Raw genomic sequence first — 15,274 nt, 5'->3', positions numbered from 1 at the left:
AGGTAAAGTTGAGATATAGTAAAATGATGCTAAAGGAAAAATGAAAATAGAATGTAGAACACTAATCCCAAAATAAAGAGAAAATAAAATGAAACTTTAAAAAAGGTAAAATAATAGTAGTAATAATACTGATTAAAAATAAAAATATAATAATTAAAAGGTAAAATCAACTGAGAAAAATATTTAGTATCTTAAGTAAACGATAAAAAATAAAAATGTGGAGGGTGGTGGAAAAAAATGGCGACGGAATAGAGTCGGGTTTGGAGTCTGTTCCTGGGGCAGAGTGTGGGAGAGGCAGAGGCTCGCAGGGGGTGTGTATGTGGGCAAGCCAAGGGACAGCTAAACTCCAGGAGAAGGCGAGGGAGTGCTGGGCAGTGTTCCCCTGACCGTGCAGCACCCACAGGGGCTGGGTCCCCTCCCGGAGCTGCAGGCTCACCGGGCACCTCGCCATCTTGCAAGGAAAGGAGGATTTTATTGGAAACCTGACTTTCCGCGACAACTGCAAACACTGAACTGCTGCGATCACCAGAACACCGGTCCCCTATCGGCGCAAACATTCAGATTCAAGGGAACTCTTCACTGCACCACGGAAAGGTCAGATTTCGCCTGAAATAAGGTGCGGTTTCTAATCCCCGCGGTGGGTGAGGGAAGCGCTGGGTGAGGGAAGCGCAGCAGCCGCAGGACCTGCAGGAACCGGGAGGTCTGTGCCTAGAAAAATCAGCGGCAGTTGGAACTGCCGTGATCCTTCTGAGCTGCTAACAGAAGTGACCTCTTAAAAGCAACTCATTTTAATCTGACGAGGAGGGTCAGACTAAGAATTTTCAAAGGAGTGCAGGATCCTTAGTCTGGCGCACAGACCCACGGTCCACACACTTGGGCTCTTTCCGACTCTGATTGCTAAGCCCAATACAGAGGTAAACCCAGGTGGAAATCCCTGAAAGACTGCAGGGGGAAGTTGTTTTTCCGGAACCTGGGGAGCAGAGCTTGGTGTATCCATCAGAGAGGCAGCTCTGAGGCGCACACCTCCACAAGCTCTGAGGAGCACACCTCCACAAACCGGTAGTGAGTGCCATAGAGGGGAAAAAAAAAAAAAAAGCTAGAGAGGTCCGGAAGTCAATTCAGAAACACCGCCACCCAGGGGCTGAAACGCTAATTGTCTCTTGTGTAATCAAAAATAAATACGAGAAATTAAGACACGGCCGGCTTAAAAAGCAGGACTGGCTTCCAACACTGAGGAGCCCTGGAATGAAGCTGAACTGAAATACCGCCCAGACTGGGAAACAGGCATACCAAACAGAATAATAGAGGAAGTGAATGACAGCCACTACTGCACATTTTAGTCTTCCTATTTTTTAATTTTAAATTCTTTTTTCAATTTTTTAAATTTTTTATTCTCATTTATTTTATTTTTTTATTTTCATTTTTTGCAACTTTTACTTAAGAAACTAAATTTTTTTCTTTTTCCTCATTCGATTTTCACCTTTTTAATTATTACATTTTATTTTCAATCAGCATTATTATTACTATTATTTTACTTTTTTTTTAAATGTCAGTTGATTTTCTCTTTCTTTTATTTTTGGATTAGTGTCCTACATTCGATTTGCATCTTTCCCTTACAATTGTTTTACCCTATCTCAAAGCTAACATTATGCCATCACTCTCCTCCTAACCTTTCCCCTTTTGGTCTCCGGTTTATCTTAACCCTTTCTGGCTTTAGATTTTCCCTACTTTTTCAGTTTACTCTCCGCTAAAACTTCACCCTACTTATATATCTAATTCCCAACCCCTTGCTCCAAATCCATACAAACCTCTCTCTACGCTACCTTAAAAAAATTATTTTTCTCTCTGGCCTTTTGTTGTTGTTTGCTTGAAAGTTGATTAGACTGAATTTTTATGCTTTTTTATGAGATTGTTTTGATTATTCTTTTTGTTGGTTTGGTTGGTTCTTTTGTTTGCTTTGTTTTTGTTTGTTTTTTACTTTTGTTTTCCCTTGCCTTACTTGATATTAGCTGGTATTGCAGTTTGTATTAATCTCCAGGCTCGTGTTGCTGGAATTTGCTGGGAATAGTGGTTGTTCTAGTGGAGTTTACTCCCCATATATATAGTTTGTTCCTCTTTTCTCTCTTAGTATCGTTCTTGTCTCTCTTACTTTTTTTTTCTTTTCTTTTTTTTTCTTTCTTTCTGCTCTTTTCCCAAGTTCAGATTCACACTCTTTGTTTTTTTTGTTGTTGTTCTTTCTTTTTGCTCTCCCTCTTCCACTCCTATTCCCTAATTTGTCTTTCTCTGGTGGTTACCTTTATTGGAAGTTATTAATATCGTGAATACAATTCTGTTCAGTGCCTTGTCTGTTGTGCCTGGTTGTGTTGTATTTTGTACCTTTAAATCAACGCCGGAGAGAGAAATCTATATAACCAGACATCCGGAGAAGAGAGACCATGAGGAGACAAAGAAACAGCCACCACAGGAAAGAGAAGCAGGCATCACCAGAAAAGGAAGTAAACGATTTAGAGGCAAACAACCTATCAGAGAAAGAATTCAGAGAAATGGTCATAAAGTGGCTGAAAAGGATGAAAGACAAATTCGACAATATGAGTAAGAACCAAGAGGAAATGAAGAAGAACCAAGAAGAAATGAAAAATGACATCGCTGCTGTAAAGAACTCAATAGAAAGCATCAACAGTAGACTAGACGAAGCAGAGGACCGCATAAGTGAGCTAGAAGACAAGATGGAAAAAAATACCCAATTACAACAGCTTCTAGAAACAAAAATTAGAAAGCTTGAGGAGAGCCTAAGGGAACTTCGGGACAACACAAAACAAAACAACATCAAGATAATAGGGGTGCCAGAAGGAAAGGAAACTGAGCAAGGAATAGAAAACCTGTTTGAAGAAATAATAACAGAAAACTTCCCTGATATAGGGAAGAAAAATCCCACACAAATCAAGAAGCTCACAGAGTTCCAAGCAAAATGAACCCCAAAAGACCGATGCCAAGGCACATTATAATCAAGTTGGCAAACACCAACGACAAAGTAAGAATCTTAAAAGCGGCCAGAGAGAGACAGACAGTTACATACGAAGGAACCCCCATCAGACTAGCAACTTATTTCTCAACAGAAACTCATCAGGCCAGAAGGGAATGGAAGGAAATATACAAAGTCATGCAAAGAAAGGGTCTAAATCCAAGAATACTGTTCCCAGCAAGGCTATCAATCAAAATTGAAGGTGAAATCAGGAGCTTCACAGACAAAAAAGGACTAAGGGAGTTTATCACCACCAAACCAGCAATGAAAGAAATGCTAAAGGGTCTGCTGTAAAAAAAAAAAAAAAAAAAAAAAGAAAGAAAGAAATAGGAAGCAAAGAAGGAACACGGGTATAGAATAAAAATGGCGTCAAATAAGTACCTATCAATAATAACTTTAAATGTAAATGGATTGAATGCCCCAATCAAAAGACACAGGGTAACAGATTGGATAAGAAAACAAAACCCATATATCTGCTGTCTACAGGAAACCCACCTCAAAAAAAAGGATGCATACAGACTGAGAGTAAAAGGCTGGAAAAAGGTTTTCCAGGCGAATGGAAATGAAAAAGAAGCTGGGGTAGCAATACTTATATCTGACAAATTAGATCTCAAAGTGAAGGACATAACTAGAGATAATGCAGGCCACTTCATAATACTAAAGGGAGAAATCCAACAAGAAGAAATAACTCTGGTAAACATATATGCACCCAATACAGGAGCACCAAGATACATTAAAAAACTCCTGGAAGATATCAAAGGAGAGATTGACAGCAATACAATCATAATAGGAGACTTCAATACCCCACTATCACCATTGGACAAATCCTCTAAACAAAAAATCAGCAAAGAAACATCAATCCTAAATGACTCACTAGAACAGATGGAATTCATCGACATCTTCAGAACATTTCACCCCAAAGCCACAGAATATACATTCTTCTCAAGTGCACATGGGTCATTTTCAAAGATAGACCATATCTTAGGACATAGGCAAAGTCTTTCCAAATTCAAGAAGATAGAAATCATATCAAGTATCTTCTCAGATCACAGTGGCATAAAACTGGAAATCAACTACAATAAAAACAACCCAAAGAAATCAAACACTTGGAGACTAAACAGCATGCTATTAAACCATGACTGGGTTACCAAAGACATCAAGGAAGAAATAAAAAACATCATGGCAACAAATGACAATGAAAACACAACAATCCAAAATCTATGGGTCACAGTGAAAGCAGTCTTGAGAGGGAAGTTCATAGCTCTACAAGCCTACTGCAAAAAACAAGAAACAATGGTAATAAATTACCTATCCCTACAACTCAAAGAGTTAGAGAGAGAGCAACAAGAAAAGCCCAGTGTAAGCAGAAGGAAAGAAATAATAAAGATCAGAGCGGAGATAAACGACATAGAGACCAAAGAAACAATACAAAAGATCAACAAAACCAAGAGCTGGTTCTTTGAAAGGATAAACAAGATTGTTGAACCTCTAGCCAGGCTCACCAAGAAGCAGAGAGAAAGGACCCAAATAAACAAAATCAGAAATGAAAGAGGTGAAATAACAACAGACCCCGACGAAATACAAAGGATTGTTACAAAATACTACGAACAACTCTATTCCAACAAACTGGACAACCTCAAGGAAATCGACATATTCCTAGAAAAATACAACCTTCCAAAACTCAATCAGGAAGAATCTAAACAGGTCAACATGCCAGTATCTATGGAAGAAATTGAAGCAGTCATCAAAAAGCTTCCGGCAAACAAAAGCCCGGGGCCAGATGGCTTCACAGGAGAGTTTTATCAAACTTTCAAGGAAGAACTAAAACCTATCCTCCTCAGACTATTCCAAAAAATTCAAGAGGAAGGAACACTTCCAGGCTCCTTCTATGAAGCCAGCATCACCCTAATACCAAAACCAGATAAAGACAACTCAATGAAAGAGAATTACAGGCCAATATCCCTCATGAACATAGATGCCAAAATCTTCAACAAAATTCTAGCAAATCGGCTCCAGCAGTACATCAGAAAGATCATACACCATGACCAAGTAGGATTTATCCCAGGAATGCAAGAATGGTACAATATCCGCAAATCAATAAACGTGATACATCACATAAACAAACTGAGAGATAAAAATCACATAGTCATATCAATAGATGCAGAAAAAGCATTTGACAAAATCCAACACCCTTTCTTGATAAAAACTCTCAACAAGGTGGGAATAGAAGGATCATACCTCAACATAATAAAAGCTATATATGATAAACCCACAGCAAACATCATACTCAATGGGCAAAAACTAAAACCATTTCCGCTAAGAACAGGAACAAGACTGGGATGCCCACTCTCACCACTCCTGTTTGACATAGTACTGGAAGTATTAGCTATCGCAATTAGGCAAGAAGAAGAAATAAGAGGCATCCAAATTGGAAAAGAAGAAGTAAAGCTGTCCTTATTTGCAGATGACATGATATTGTACATAAAAAACCCAAAAGATTCCATCAAAAAACTAATAGACTTAATAAATGAATTCGGCAATGTAGCGGGATACAAAATTAACGCCAAGAAATCTATGGCTTTTCTATACACCAATAATGAACTTACAGAAAGAGAGACTAAAAAAGCAATCCCATTTACCATCGCACCAAAAAAATTAAGATACCTAGGAATAAACTTAACTAAGGAGGTAAAAGACCTATACGCAGAAAACTACAGGACACGGAAAAAAGAGATAGAGGAAGACGTAAACAGATGGAAGAATATACCATGTTCATGGATTGGTAGAATCAACATCATTAAAATGTCCATACTACCCAAAGCAATCTACAGATTCAATGCACTTCCCCTCAAAATACCAACAGCATATTTCACAGACCTAGAAAGAACTCTCCAAAAATTCATCTGGAATAAAAAAAGACCCCGAATAGCCACAGCAATCCTGAGAAAGAAGAATAAAGTAGGTGGAATCTCAATACCAGATTTCAAGCTATATTACAAAGCCACTGTTCTCAAAACAGCCTGGTACTGGCACAAGAACAGACATATTGATCAATGGAACAGAATAGAGAACCCAGATATCGACCCAAACCACTATGCTCAATTAATATTTGACAAAGGAGGCATGAACATACAATGGAGTCAAGACAGTCTCTTCAATAAATGGTGTTGGGAAAACTGGACAGATACATGCAAAAAAATGAAACTAGATCACCAACTTACACCATACACAAAAATAAACTCAAAATGGGTACAGGACTTAAACATAAGACGGGAAACCATAAAAATACTAGAGGAATCCACAGACAACAAAATCTCAGACATATGCCAAAAGAACTTCTTCACCGACACTGCCCCTAGGGCAATGGAAGCTAAAGAGAAAATTAACAAATGGGACTACATCAAAATAAAAAGCTTTTTTACAGCAAAAGAAACCATCAACAAAACAACAAGAAAACCCACTGCATGGGAAAACATATTTGCAAATGCTATCACTGATAAAGGTTTAATCTCCAACATCTACAGGCAGCTTATGCAACTTAATAAGAGGAAGATAAATGATCCAATAAAAAAATGGGCAACAGACCTAAACAGAATATTTTCAAAAGAAGACAGAAGGAAGGCCAAGAGACACATGAAAACATGTTCAAAGTCACTTATTATCCGAGAGATGCAAATCAAAACAACAATGCGGTACCATCTCACACCTGTCAGAATGGCTATCATCAACAAATCAACAAACGACAAGTGTTGGCGAGGATGTGGAGAAAAAGGAACCCTCGTGCACTGCTGGTGGGAATGCAGACTGGTGCAGCCACTGTGGAGAACAGTATGGAGTATCCTCAAAAAACTGAAAATGGAACTCCCATTTGACCCAGTAATCCCACTCCTGGGAATATATCCGAAGAAACTAGAAACACCAATCAGAAAGGATATATGCACCACTATGTTCATAGCAGCACAATTTACAATAGCTAAGATTTGGAAACAGCCTAGGTGCCCATCAGCAGATGACTGGATCGGAAAACTGTGGTACATCTACACAATGGAATACTATGCTGCCATAAAAAAGAAGGAATTCTCATCATTTGCAGCAACCTCGATGGAATTGGAGAACATTATGCTAAGTGAAATAAGCCAGTCAATGAAAGAAAAATACCACATGATCTCACTCATTTAGGGATAGTAAAGAACACTATAAAGTGATGAACAAAAAGATAGATATAGAGACAGTAAAGCATCAAACAGACTTTCAAATTACAGGGGGAAAGTTAGGGAGAGGTGGGGGAGTTATGAAATCAAACGAAGGACTTGTATGCATGCATATAAGCATAAACAATGGACGGAAAAATCTGGGTGGGGAGGGAATGTGTGGGTGTGGGGTGGGGGGGTAATGGTAAGATATGTACACATATAATAGCTCAATAAAAAATATTAAAAAAAATAAATAAAAATGTGCAGTAGTGAAGGTCATTTACTTCCTCTACTCTTCTGTTTTGCACACCTGTTTCCTGTCAGGTAGTCAGGACAGTATTAAATTTCCCTGCATTCCACAGCTTCTCTGTGTCATAAGCCACAATCTTGTTTTGAAGCAGGCAGTATTTCTTTGTTACTCAACCTGCCTGTGTTTGTATTTACACAAGAGTCAGTTTGTGATTCAACCCCTGGGTGGAAGTGTTTCTGTATTGACATCCGGAGCTATAAGTCCTCTCTATCCAGTATTTAGAATTTGTTTTCCCTGCTGCACTCAATACTGGTTTAGGGGTATGGACTGCCCCAGAGCTGGTTTTCTGATCATTTCTTCCCATTCTGATCCCCAGGTTCCACAAAAACAACTTTCCCCTGCAGTCTCTGAGAGTGTTTTTAATTGGGTGATCCTATGTACTGGGCTTAGTAATCAAAAGCAAGGATTTAAAGAGAAAAGAGCCAGAGTAAGTGTGCAAACTCGCAACTTTTTATCTCCGGCACTGGGCGCAACTGTGCTCATGTCTCTGTGCAAGTCTTTTTCCCCTGGCACAATGCAGCCGGTTTACTGGTAAAGCTTCAGGCTGCCTTTTTGTGCCCAGCCTAGCTATGGGTTGTTTCTCGAGTTCCCTTCTGTCGGAAGTCCTGTGGACTTCCTTCCTCATTCACACACTATGCTGGCCCCTACATCCACAGATTTTGTGGGGCACAGACTTCCTCTGAACCTCTAGATCCTGGTGCATGCATTTCTCCCTTCATCCTGGATCGCAGACCTCACCTTTCTCTGGGCGAAATCTGACCTTTCTGTGAGAAGGTGCAGAGCTCCTCTGGGTCCTCATATTCGCGCTGCTTGAGACCCAGTGTTTGTGGGCTTGCTGCTGATCCCTGGGTGTTGTGGTTGTAGGGTCCTGAGAGATATCTGATTCTTCCCGATTGAAGGTAAGGCTAGGCTTTTGATCACAGCCACTCTCCCCTTCAAGATGGCGCGGTCTCTTCGGCAGAACTGGTCACTCTGGGAGAGATTTCACCAACAGTGGAAGCTGCACAGTCAGGGGAGTCCGGTCCGGCAGTCCCCAACAGTCCCTTGGAATATAGCTGTCCTTTACTCACAAATAGACACTCCACATACATCCACACACTCTCCTTTCATTCTCTCACTCACACACTATCTTGCAGCCTGCCTTCCTGTCGGCAGCCATATTCCTATTTCTAAGTCAGAGATTCTTCTTTCACCAGTCTGGCTGATGCTGCCATCACCTTTTTGACCCAACTCCAAGGCCACTGGGCATATTGTGGTTAGATAAACATGCTTAAATATTGGTCCCATCAGGTGATTCTTTTGTACAGTACCCCTTAATAACTTCCCACTGAATACAGAACAGTAACACACCTCCTTAGCCTGACATTCGAGGTCCTCCAATCTGGCCCTAAGCTCCCATTTCAGCTGTGTTGTTGCTAGGGCTCGACAAAATTCTGCCTCTGCATAACTGCAGCACTCATTGTCTAGAATAAACATCTACATTCCTGCCTCTTTGCCTTCTGCTGACATTACTTCCCTTTTTCTTCCCCTTTGCCTATTTACTAGTAAAATCAGCACATTCTTCAAGGCCCAGCTCAAGTTCCTTCTCCTGACCCTGCCTTCCCACAATTCTCCCACCAGGACACTACCTATTCAAGTCCTCTGGCACTCAATATATGGGACTCACAATTGCTAATTATTCCCCCATTCTGTGCGAGGGTCCCATTTTCCCCAGATTATAGCCAGTTCTCCTCAAAGAAAGGAGAGACCTGTCTTAGCCCCAACAGGGCCTACTTCAAGTATGCTTAGCAAATTTTTGTTAATGGATTAAAGACACTCCAAAGATGAATTTTAAGCAGGGTTTTGAAGGCAGAAAGGGTCTGCATTTAATGGCTGTCAAAGAAATATTTGCATAAATCCATGAAGCAATAATAAGAAGATAAAAATTCTTCTTGCTGTAAGGGAGCAAGATGGCACAACATTAACATGGAATATTCATTTTTGCAGTAAAGTCTTTGGCTACTGATGGGTGGATGAGCATATGGGGAGGCTCTCACTTCATGAGAGGAATTTTTCATTCAAATATAGAAAACCTTGTTGCTTTTAGAATGTCATTTGCATCTATCCCCTGCAATGATGTCAGTTCCACCACTCAAGTCACCAAGTAGACTAGAAACAGACTGCATATTCCATAGAATCATTTCTACATGTCACATCAGGAGCACAGTGTAGTCACAGATGCAGTTTTGGGCAGAGTAGAATATAAAAGGGGTGGGATGGAGACAGAAAGAGACTTTGCTTGGGGCAATGGGCACATGATGCAGTGGGCAGATGATATTTTATTGAGTTGTACACTTGAAATCTGCATGGTTTTGTGAACCAATGCCACTCCAATCCTATCTAATAATAGACAAATATGCAAATTGACCATACCTCTGACACACCCACAATCCACACCCACCATCCAATCAGAGCGAGCATGCAAATTAACCCAAACCAAGATGGCTACAGCCACAGAGAGCAAGGTTTCCTAGGTAACAGAGGAAGCCAAGCTTTCCGCCTGTCCTGGCCAGGCCTAAGCCTCCACTCAAGCTACAAAGTTTCAATTATAGAAGGTAAACAAATTCAAACAAATGGCGGCAGAATGGAGCTTGAGAGAGCAGGCCAGGGTTGCCACCGGCAACAGGGGAAGCAAAGCTTTCTGCACACCCTGGCCGGGCCCACCCGCTTAAGGCAACAAAGTTTCAATTATAACCCCAACACAAACGGCTGCCGGCCTCAGAGGGAGCCCCAGGCTTGGCTCCGCTCCAGGCTACAAAGTTTCAATTGTAGAAGGAAAATAAATTCCAGATATTAGGGCCTCTGCTTGGGTTGCCAGGGGGCGTGGCCAGCCTGCAAACCACCACAGGCCCCTCGCTCAGGCCGCCCCACACCCCAAGGGAACCCCCACCTGATCCGGGAAACCCTTCAGGGCAAACCAGCTGGCCCCCACCCCTGTACCAGGCCTCTATCCTATCTAATAAAAGAGTAATCTGCAGATTGATCATCACTGCAACACACAATATCGCTGCTCCCATGTGGTCAAAGATCCTGCCTCCATGTGGACACAAGATGGCCACCACAAGATGGCCAGCAGGAGAGGGCAGTTGGGAGGCACCCTGCCTGCAAGGGAGGGCAGTTGAGAGGGACCAAGCCTGCAAGGGAGGGCAGTTGGAGGTGATCAACCCTGCAGGAGAGGGCAGTTAGGGGTGACCAGGCCGGCAGAGGAGGGAAGTTGGGGGCAAACAGGCTGGCAGCAGAGTGGTTAGGGGGTGATCAGACTGGCAGGCAGAATTGGTTAGGGGCAATCAGGAAGGCAGGCAGGCAAGCAGTTGGGAGCCAGCAGTCCTGGATTGTGAGAGGGATGTCCGACTGCCCTGATTGGGCCTAAATGGGCAGTCGGACATCCCTTGAGGGGTCCCATATTGGCGAGGGTACAGGCTGGGCTGAGGGACAACCCCCCTCCGTGCACAAATTTCATGCACCGGGCCTCTAGTAAATTCAATAAATAAACAAAAGAAATAAATTAAAAAGAGAAAATCTTTGGTAGCGTCTTTACAGGTTCTCATATCTTCCAAACAACTATGTGTGGTAGAGTGGCCATTTGCCTTTATTAAACAGGGAAGGATACTGAAGCTCAGAGTGATAGAATGACTTATCCAAGGTAACACAGTCAGGGGCTAGGGTTCTTTTTTATTACTAAACTGCCATATTTGTCCATCACACTTGTGTTTTCCATTTGATCTAGCTTCTAGCCAAACAGTTTATTGACTGTGCCCATATATGCATTTCCTAGTCAGAATTAGAGAACAAATTTAAGGATCTGAGCCTGGGAGAGTCTGGCACTTTTAGGATTTAATCTTGGCTCTTGGAAAAGTGAACTGAGACAGGATTTGGAACACTATAAAGTTATAATAACTTTCCCAAACTAGCTCCAGCTATCCCCACACTCCACACCACTAGATTACATTGAGAGGATACTATTGGTTTTGGCTTATTTAAGTATTACATCCATTCAACAAATATTCATAGAGTTCCTGATATGTGCCAGGCACTAGTCTAAGTGCTGGGGATACAACAGTTAACAAAACCAGGAATTAATACTATCTACAATTAGAACACCATTTTTGAGAAATAAGAGCTCTGTTTTTCACAAATGCAATATAACAGCAAAGTACCATTAAAAGGCCTTATCCCTCCTCCTCAGAGCTGGGCCAGACTCACAGGCACATTCCTAGGTGTTGGGTAGTGTAATGTCCTAAGAGTTTCAGGGTCTTCAAATATTGAGAAAAGCTACAAATTACCCCATTTCGAAGACTTCGCTCTAAATAACTTAGGAAAACTAGTCCTGGGGAAAAAACAAAACAAAAACAGTCTATTGTTAGAATTTAAGCACCTCTCTTACCTGTTTAGCACTTGCTAAGTAAAAAACCAGGAAAAGAATCAATAGGAGAACAGACTGGCTTCTGAAAGGATAGGAAGCACGGAAGCAAGGCTAGGTTCAAGATGAATAGTCAGTGCCTAAATATAAGTGCCAAGTTGAGCAGTTTAACTTGAGTCTTAGGGCACCAATGTCTAATATAGACATATGGGTACATATATGTGGAGAGAGAGAGAGAGAGAGAGAGAGAGAGAGAGAGAGAGAGAGAGAGAGGAGGTATGGGAGGAGGCTTTGTAAAATGAGAAGTGTTACACAAATGTAAAATATTAAGATAATAGCTACTCTGCATTGAATACCTACTATGTGCCAGGCACTATTCTAGGCAAAGTTACATATGTTTATCTTTTAATCTTAGAATTTTTTAGGTTAATTGCTCATTTTCTAACATGCTAAAAAACACACAAAAACCAAACAATCAAAAAGCAAACAAAACAAAAGAACACAGCCCAGAGAAAAGTGAAGTAACATGCCTAATGTCCCCTAGCTAGTAAATAGTAGTGTTAGGATTCCAGTCCTTATTGAAAGGTACACATTTCTGGAATCTAATGAATGAAATGAACTAATAGGAAAAATAGTGACACAATCACAGATAGAGAACAAGATGAAAGCTGTTGGGGCGGGGGAGGGCTGCTGGGTGGGAGGGAGGGGGATTGAGAAAAAAAAAAAAAGAAAAGTCCACATTCTTTCCATTAGGCTACAATGAATTACTTATTTTGTGCACCCATAAGCCCCCCAAATAAGGAGTTTTCTGTAATTTTCAAGATGAAATCTATTAGATGTTAAATGGTTGGTACCCTACCCTCATCCCAATATGATCTTACCATCTTAATGGGAAGGTATGCTACTGTATGTAGCCAAGCCAAAGTAGATCTTTAAAATAACAAAATTAAATAAGAAAATTCTATCAGCAGAAAATAGAGACCTAGGAGATTACAAGCGCTATGGAACAAGTCTATCAGTGCTATTTTTCCAACAGTGTTTGCTGTTTTCATGTCTCTGTGTCACATTTTAGTAATTCTCATAATATTTCAAACTTTATCATTATTATTATATTTGTCATGGTGATTTGTGATAAGTGATCTTTGATGCTATTATTGTAATTATTTTGGGGAGCCATGAACCATATTCATATAAGATAGCAAACTTAATTCATAAATGTTTTATGTGTTCTGACTGCTCCACCAACTGGCTGTTCCCATCTCCTTCTCCTTGGGACTCTCTATTCCCTGAGACACAACAATATTGAAATTAGGCCACTTAATAACCCTACAATGGCTTCTAAGTGTTCAAGCAAAAGAAAGAGTCACACTTTGAATCAAAATCTATAAATGATTAGACTTACTGAGGAAGGCATGCCGAAAGTCGAGATAGGCTAAAATATAGGCTTCTTGCACCAGTTAGTTAAGTTATAAACTCAAAGAAAACATTCTTGAAGGAAATTAAAAATGCTACTTCAGTGGACACACTCCAGTGATAATAAAATAAAACAGCCTTATTGTTGATATGCAGAAAGTTCTAATAGCCTGGATAGATGATCAAACCAGATACAACATTCCTTTAAGCCAAAGCCTAATCCAGAGTAAGGCCTCAACTCTCTTCAATTCTATGAGCGCTGAGAGAATGAAGAAGCTGCCGGAGAAAAGTCTAACAGAGGCTGGGTCGTGGAGTTTAAGAAAAGAAGCTGGTTCATGGGGTTTAAGGTGAAGCAGCAAGTGCTGATTTAGAAGCTGCAGCAAGTTATCAAGAAGATTTAGCTAAAATAGTAAATGAAGGTAGATACACTAAATGACAGAATTTCAATGTAAATGAAACAGCCTTATATCAGAAGAAGATGGCATCTTGCCGAAACCGGTTTGGCTCAGTGGATAGAGCGTCGGCCTGCGGACTCAAGGGTCCCAGGTTCGATTCCGGTCAAGGGCATGTACCTTGGTTGGGGGCACATCCCCAGTAGGGGGTGTGCAAGAGGCAGCTGATCGATGTTTCTAACTCTCTATCCCTCTCTCTTCCTCTCTGTAAAAAATAAATAAAATATATTAAAAAAAGAAGAAGAAGATGGCATCTAGGACTTTCCTAACTGGGAGGAGAAGCCAATACCTGGCTTTAAATCTTCAAAGGACAGGCTGACACTTGTTAGGGGCTGGTGACTTTAGTTGAAGCCAGCGTTCATTTATGATTCTGAATATCCTAGGGGCCTTAAAAATTATGCTAAATCTACTCTGTCTGTGCTCTACAAATAGAACAAAACCTGGATAATGGCACATCTGTTTAAAACATGGTTTACTGAATATTTTATGCCTATTGTTGAGAACTACTGATTAGGAAAAAAGATACCTTTCCAAATATTATTGCTCATTGATAAGAGCACTAATAGAGATGTACAATGAGATAAATGTTGTTTTCATGCCTGCTAGCTCAACATTCACTCTGCAACCCATGAACCAAGGCACAACTTTGACTTTAAAATCTCATTACTTAAAGAATACATTTGATTCCTCTAATGGATCTGGGTAAAGTAAATTGAAAACCTTCTGGAAAGGATTCATCATTCTAGATGCCATTAAGAACATTCATGATTCATAGGAAGTTGTAAAAAATATCAGCATTAACAAGAGTTTGGAAGAAGTTGATTCCAACCTTCATGGATGACTTTGAGGGATTCAAGACTTCAGTGGAGGAAGGAACTACAGATGGGTGGAAATAGCAAGATAACTAGAATTAGAAGTGAAACTGAAGATGTGACTGAATTGCTGCAATCTCATGATAAGATTGTATGGATGAGGAGTTAACTTCTTATGGATGAGCACAGAAAAGAATTTTAAAATTTTATCTTTATTGTTCAAAATGTTACAGATGTTGCCCTTTTTTTATCCATTCACCCCTTCCCCACATTGCCACCCTCAGGTGTTGCTATACTATTGTCTGTGTCCATGGGTTATGCATAGCTATATAACAAAAAGCTAATATGCCAATTGACACAACAGCAGAACTACAGGTAGCTATGACGCGCATTGACCACCAGGGGAAAGACCCTTAGCTAGAGTGTCCCCATAGTGCCTTCTGGTGGTCAGTGCACTCCCACAGGGGGGATGCTGTTCAGCCAGAAGCCAGGCTCATGCTGGAGAGCACAGCGACAGTGGCGGGAGCCACTCCTGCCTCTGCAGCAGTTCTAAGGATGTCCGACTGATGGCTTAGGCCTGCTCCCCAAGGGCTCCAGGACTGCAAGCGGGTGCAGGCTGGGCTGAGGAACGCCCCCCCCCCCCACAGTGCACGAATTTCGTGCACCAGGCCTC

Source organism: Eptesicus fuscus, chromosome 1 (genome assembly GCF_027574615.1).
Source record: "Eptesicus fuscus isolate TK198812 chromosome 1, DD_ASM_mEF_20220401, whole genome shotgun sequence".
Classification (NCBI taxonomy): Eukaryota; Metazoa; Chordata; class Mammalia; order Chiroptera; family Vespertilionidae; genus Eptesicus; species Eptesicus fuscus.
The sequence above is the reverse complement of the archived record's forward strand: the minus strand, read 5'-3'. Positions refer to the sequence as shown.